The following is a 5,450-nucleotide window of genomic DNA, read 5'->3' as shown; positions in this document are numbered from 1 at the left end:
CGCCCAAGGCTGATCAATTAAGAGACTAGTTTGATTCCCTGCTAGGACATATGTTTTAGAAATGGTTTTATTGAAAGTATAGCTTATGGGGTCGGGGGATGCTAACAGTGAGCTGTTTAAGGCTAGGTAAGCACTTGGGTAGGGGAACACTCGTGTTACCCACAACTTAGCATAATCCATATGCAGCCGATACTTAGAGCCATCGTCCACACTTGTATTTAGCACCCAAGCATGTGGGGAGAGCTCCAATCTTAGGCGCACATCTATATTATCTAATATGTATTGGTCTAGGGTTGTTACGTCCAATAGTAGGGGAAAACACATTGACAATCCTTTACCTTTTAAATCGGTCATAAATTTTTTATCCTTGGCGGTTGCCCCAGTAAAAAATGTATTAGTAAATTCGTTAGGGATTACACCATCATCACTCCAGTCCCTACGAAAGGCTCCAATCCTCCCCAAGGAAGACATTTTTGATGGAGGCATGGAGGTAATTAATTTAATAAACGACCAATAATTAAAATTAGAATTTGTTTCAACTACCTGCTCTCCTAAAAACACCTGAACACCTTTAAACATGGTATTTGACAACCCATTAACAAATTCCACATGGTCATCCTCTTCCAATTTTGTGGTATCGTCATCTTTCGTTAAAGATACCTTAAAATCTATAACAATATTAGCTAGATCTAAGAAGGCACCCTGGGTTCCGGGGATGCGGAATTCTAAGTAATTATCCCGCAAACGTTGATTAATAGGGAGGTTAACAGGTAGAATGTCTATTTGCTGTGTGGAGGCAATTGAACTCTCCACATTACGTATTCTGTTACTTCTAGGAAATTGGTCAATAATACTGGAAGTATAATATTCTACAGGGATTTTCAACCCAGCTCCACTAGCCTCCGCCATGATCTCCTCCGAAAGGTGAAGTATGACTGCTTACTGTAGTGAAAATACATCATTTTTATACCCAAGGGCTCGTTTACATTTATTATTTTTATTTTTTCTTCTCCTAGAGAGTCTTTTAATTTTCCCGCCTGCTACCAATTTCTTCCCCACAGTCTTAAGAGCATCAATACCGTGAGTTCTCAGAGCGCTCTTTACATCCCGTCTACCACTGGTTAAATCACCAAGAACATTTTTCCCAAAATCGATAGCAGTCGGCGTTACAGTTTTCATGAAAAATGGTATGGCTCGTCGAGCCAAGCCGGCTAAGGTCCCAAAAAAACCACCACCAGATCTGAGATAAGGCGCTTGGAATGTGCGTATGTCATTCATCGCTCCCCCCCTCACCCCGTATCTCCCAGAGAGGGGGGAGAAGATCTCCCCATACTCCTTCTGGGAGGGTGTGTGGAAAGGTACTCGCATCCCGACTCCGCTTCTTATAATAACCGATGATGTGGGTAAACACTTCTATATATATATATATATATATATATATATATATATATATATATATATATATATTTATATTTATATAGATTATATTGTTATACCTTAGGGCGGAGGTGTAAGACTACCGTAACCGACCTCCCATCTTCAAAACTAACCTTTCGCCCAAACTGATCTGTTATCTTAATGCTCACCTTCTCCAACGTGTTAGTATTTAATGTCTTGTACACTAGGGGATGAGCCCCTCTAGAATAAGAGTCATGATAATTGATTGCATCTAAGATATTTACAATTTGTCCCCCGTAACGATCCGGCTCGATGACGTCACTATAAATGAGTAAATAGTCACAACCTCCGTCATTGTCTGGGGGGAATGAGGCCACGATCTTTGAGGCTGCTGTAATGTCATCTGATTTTGCCTGATAAATGGTGTATTTGCGACTGCTGTCAAAACCAAGTACATTAGCTATTCTGTGTTTAAATTGAAGACTAAGAGAATATAAGGAACCAGTGCCTTCATTGTTAAGTGTAGAGGATAGTAACACGCGCTCTAAGGATTGATCATAGGAGAGGATTGGTTCTCTTTCTGAGAAGTATATTTTGAAATCACCTCGGAAGCTAAGCTTCATGTCGGTGATTATTTGTCGGCTAAGCTCACTCGTGATGAATGTGATGTTTCTGGATAATATGTTGGTTTTGGGGGTGAAGGTGTAGATGAGATGTTCTGGGCTTTTAGAAAGAGTTCCTCGCTTAAAAGTAGCATAGACGTCTATACCAGACTCCCCCTCATCCTTGATGATAGCGTTAATTCGTCTGGGTAGGAGTATGTTGACTAAGGCCACTTCATGTTTAATGGAAGGGTTTAAATGTAGAGTGGGGATGGTGTTTGTAAATGCTGAACTTGTGTTGTTGTATATATCTTCTTGGTCGAGGCTAGTGAGGTATATGTAGTGTTCCTCGTCCATTGTTAAGTTATGTACTGACTGGGGTGGGAATAAAACATCATTACTTATATTTTATTTTATTAATCTACTACGGAAATATTACTTTTAAAAGAACTACAACAGGGGGGACTACATTTTGTTCCCCCATAACAAATTACATATAAAGAGCAGCAGCTGTTGGTACTGCTGTCGTCCGCTGCTGCCGCTGCCGCTGCTGCTGGGGGAGCTGTTGGTACCACTGACACCGCTGCCACCGCTGACGGCACTGCTGCTGCTGCTGCTGCTGCTGCTGCTACCACCGCTGGAACCGTTGTAGTTGGTGGTACTGCTGGCGCTACCGTTACCGCTGCCGGCGATGATGGTACTGTTGCTGCCGCTGTCACCGCCGGAACTGCTGTAGTTGGTGGTACCGTTGCCGCTACCACTACCGCTGACAACACTGTCACCATCGTCGGTGGACCTGCTACTGCTACCACCACCGAAGCTGTTGTAGATGGAGGTACTGCTGTTGCTGCTGCTGCTGCTGCTGCTGCTGCTGTTACTGACTGTGGTGGTGCTGGCACGTCTTCTTTGAGCGTTGATGGTTACAGCTTTCGTTGTTTTTTCGGCGATGAGGATAACAGGAATATTTCCTGTGACTCTCCATCGAGGATGGTGTCAATACGATGATTTGAGAGGGGGTCGAAGTCAATAGTGGTTTCGATCCGTCGTTTGGCCGTGCCAGATGTTGTGGGTGGGGGTGGAGCAGCGCTGGAGGTGGATGAGTACTCTTGTAGGTGTCTCTTCTTCCTGGGGGTGGGTGGTGGTGCTGGTGGTGTAGAACGAGAAGAGCTTCCTGGGGTGGTGGCACCCTCCCCCACCACTGCATCTAGGGTGATAGTTTTACTATCACCCTCTCCCCTGGGATCATCATTCGGGAGGGGTACCATCGATGGGGTGACGGTAGAGGGACGTTTGAGGATTACCAGCTCCTTGTTATGCTTGCCCAGCTCAGCGTTGAGCGAAATGAGCATGGGCCCGACGTCCTTGTGCCAGTTGTCCATGCCATCACGGGAGGCCCCCAGCCCATGGGGCACCACCAGCCGAAACATGGTTGGAGTTCTTACCATGAGATTGCCAACCTTTGTTAGGGCTGTTTTCAGCCAAAACAGCCTATTCTTGGCAGTATCCAGGGTGACATTGGTGATGTAGTGGATGTCGGAGGAAGACTGCACTTGCTCCTGAGCTATAGGGTTGGACTCGAAGGGTGCTCCTGCACCGAAAGCGGAAATTAGCGCCACGATGGTGGGGCGGAAGAACAAGACTGGCTCTTCGACAATGTCTTGACCGTCGGAGGGTAGGGGAGCTATCTTCACCTCGATGTCACCCGGGGTAGACCGGTAACGTATTGTGGCCCTGTTGACACGAGTCAGTCCTTCACGTTCCACACGGGCATAGTTGTAACATTTCCAAATTACACTTGCCAGTCCATAGGGACGCACAACAGCAGCGGGTAGATCGTAAACGATCACATCACCGACCCCAAAGGCGTGGGTGTCGGTGATGTCGCTGTCTATTGACTTAATGGACGATAAAGCCATGGCGGAGGGGCGGTTGAGAGGAACGGGGTAGAGTCGCCGTCAACTATGGTGACCGAGGGTGACGGTGGAGGCCTTTAAATACACCTGTGTCCCCCACCTGGAGGGGGGAGGGATGTATGGGGTGTGGTGTAGAGGCTGCCTTCCCTACCTTAAAAGTCCATACACACTCCGTCCAGTCTCGAAGGCTGTAATCTGGTCTCGATGTTGGAAGGTTAATTTTTCCATTTGCCATATCTCCGTCTGGATTTCCTGGGATGAATATTCTTCATAACGTTTCACCGTCTCTCCAAATGACTTAAAAAACCGTTCTGGAGGGGCACTCAACACAAGACGGTCATAACAATCCCACAATGCATATATCAATCTACATTTGTGTTCGACATACTTGTAGTACCGCTGAGTAGCAACCAACTTCTTTAATAAGGGAGATTTGTCTTCTGGGGGTGTAGCTGGGGGAGGAGTGGGTCTAGAAGCTTGCTCCATGGTGGATATGCAACTGAATATGGTGGTCTTTAAGATGGTCTTCATATAGGTCTTCAATACGGCTCCCAATGGGGTCTCCTATGGATACCCCTCCCCCCTTTTAACTGAGATCTAGCGCGATAATTACGTATGAGGGTTGGGTCTATGCCAGCCACCCTCAGTAAAACCCTTACATCTTCCTTGTCACTTGCCCTAAATTGCCCCTTTGTGAAGGCTAGAGTTTTAATTATATCTAAAATATTTAAATTTTGTACAGGCTTTAATAAATTTCCGCGACTATCCCACATCACCTGTTGGCTGTTTTGTCCAAACATGTTCAATAATGCTTTGACATGAGGAATTTCCTCAATTTTAAAATTCACATTTATTAAGTTGTCCAGACTTGGATTTTGGGGTGTGATGGTGGCTTTATGTGGAGTGTGGCCAGCAACAATTACTTGCACTTCGGGCGGGAGGATGGAATGTCCCCTTTTTTTATTTATTTTTTTTTTTAAAAGGCGATGGTCGCGCCGGGCAGCCCGCGTTTTTTTTTTTCTTTTTAAGGGTGGCGGCGGGCGACGGTCGCCGGGGGCCCCAATGTCATTTAAAGGGTGTGTGACCAGCCCCGCCCGTCTGGAGGTGCTACTACGGCAACACCGCCCACAGCCCGTTGTTGTCAGGTGGGAGGAAGGAGTGTCCTCTTCCCCCACCCCCCCATCACCCCTACCAGAGTCGCAGGTGGGTAGGTTACGGGCTCCCCCAATATTATTACTTGGGATGGATTCGTTTTTTAAAGAGAAGGACATACTTTCACTACCATCACCACCGGGGGAGGGCAGACCCACAGCATTAGGAGGTGATGGTGAGTTCTTGTTTTTATTAAATAAATATTTTTCAGCTATGAATCGTGGTACCAGGCAATATTCTTTCACCATTTTATTCTCTCGTTACTTATTTACGCAATTACCTTATTAGGGAGGAAATTAACGATACAGCCAAAGGTAGCAGAGCTGCTAATATCGCCCCACCACGTCTGGAGGTCAGTATGAGCTTCTTTTTGTATAAAGGAGTT

The sequence above is a fragment of the Procambarus clarkii genome, chromosome 79 (assembly GCF_040958095.1).
Source record: "Procambarus clarkii isolate CNS0578487 chromosome 79, FALCON_Pclarkii_2.0, whole genome shotgun sequence".
NCBI lineage: Eukaryota > Metazoa > Arthropoda > Malacostraca > Decapoda > Cambaridae > Procambarus > Procambarus clarkii.
The sequence above is the reverse complement of the archived record's forward strand: the minus strand, read 5'-3'. Positions refer to the sequence as shown.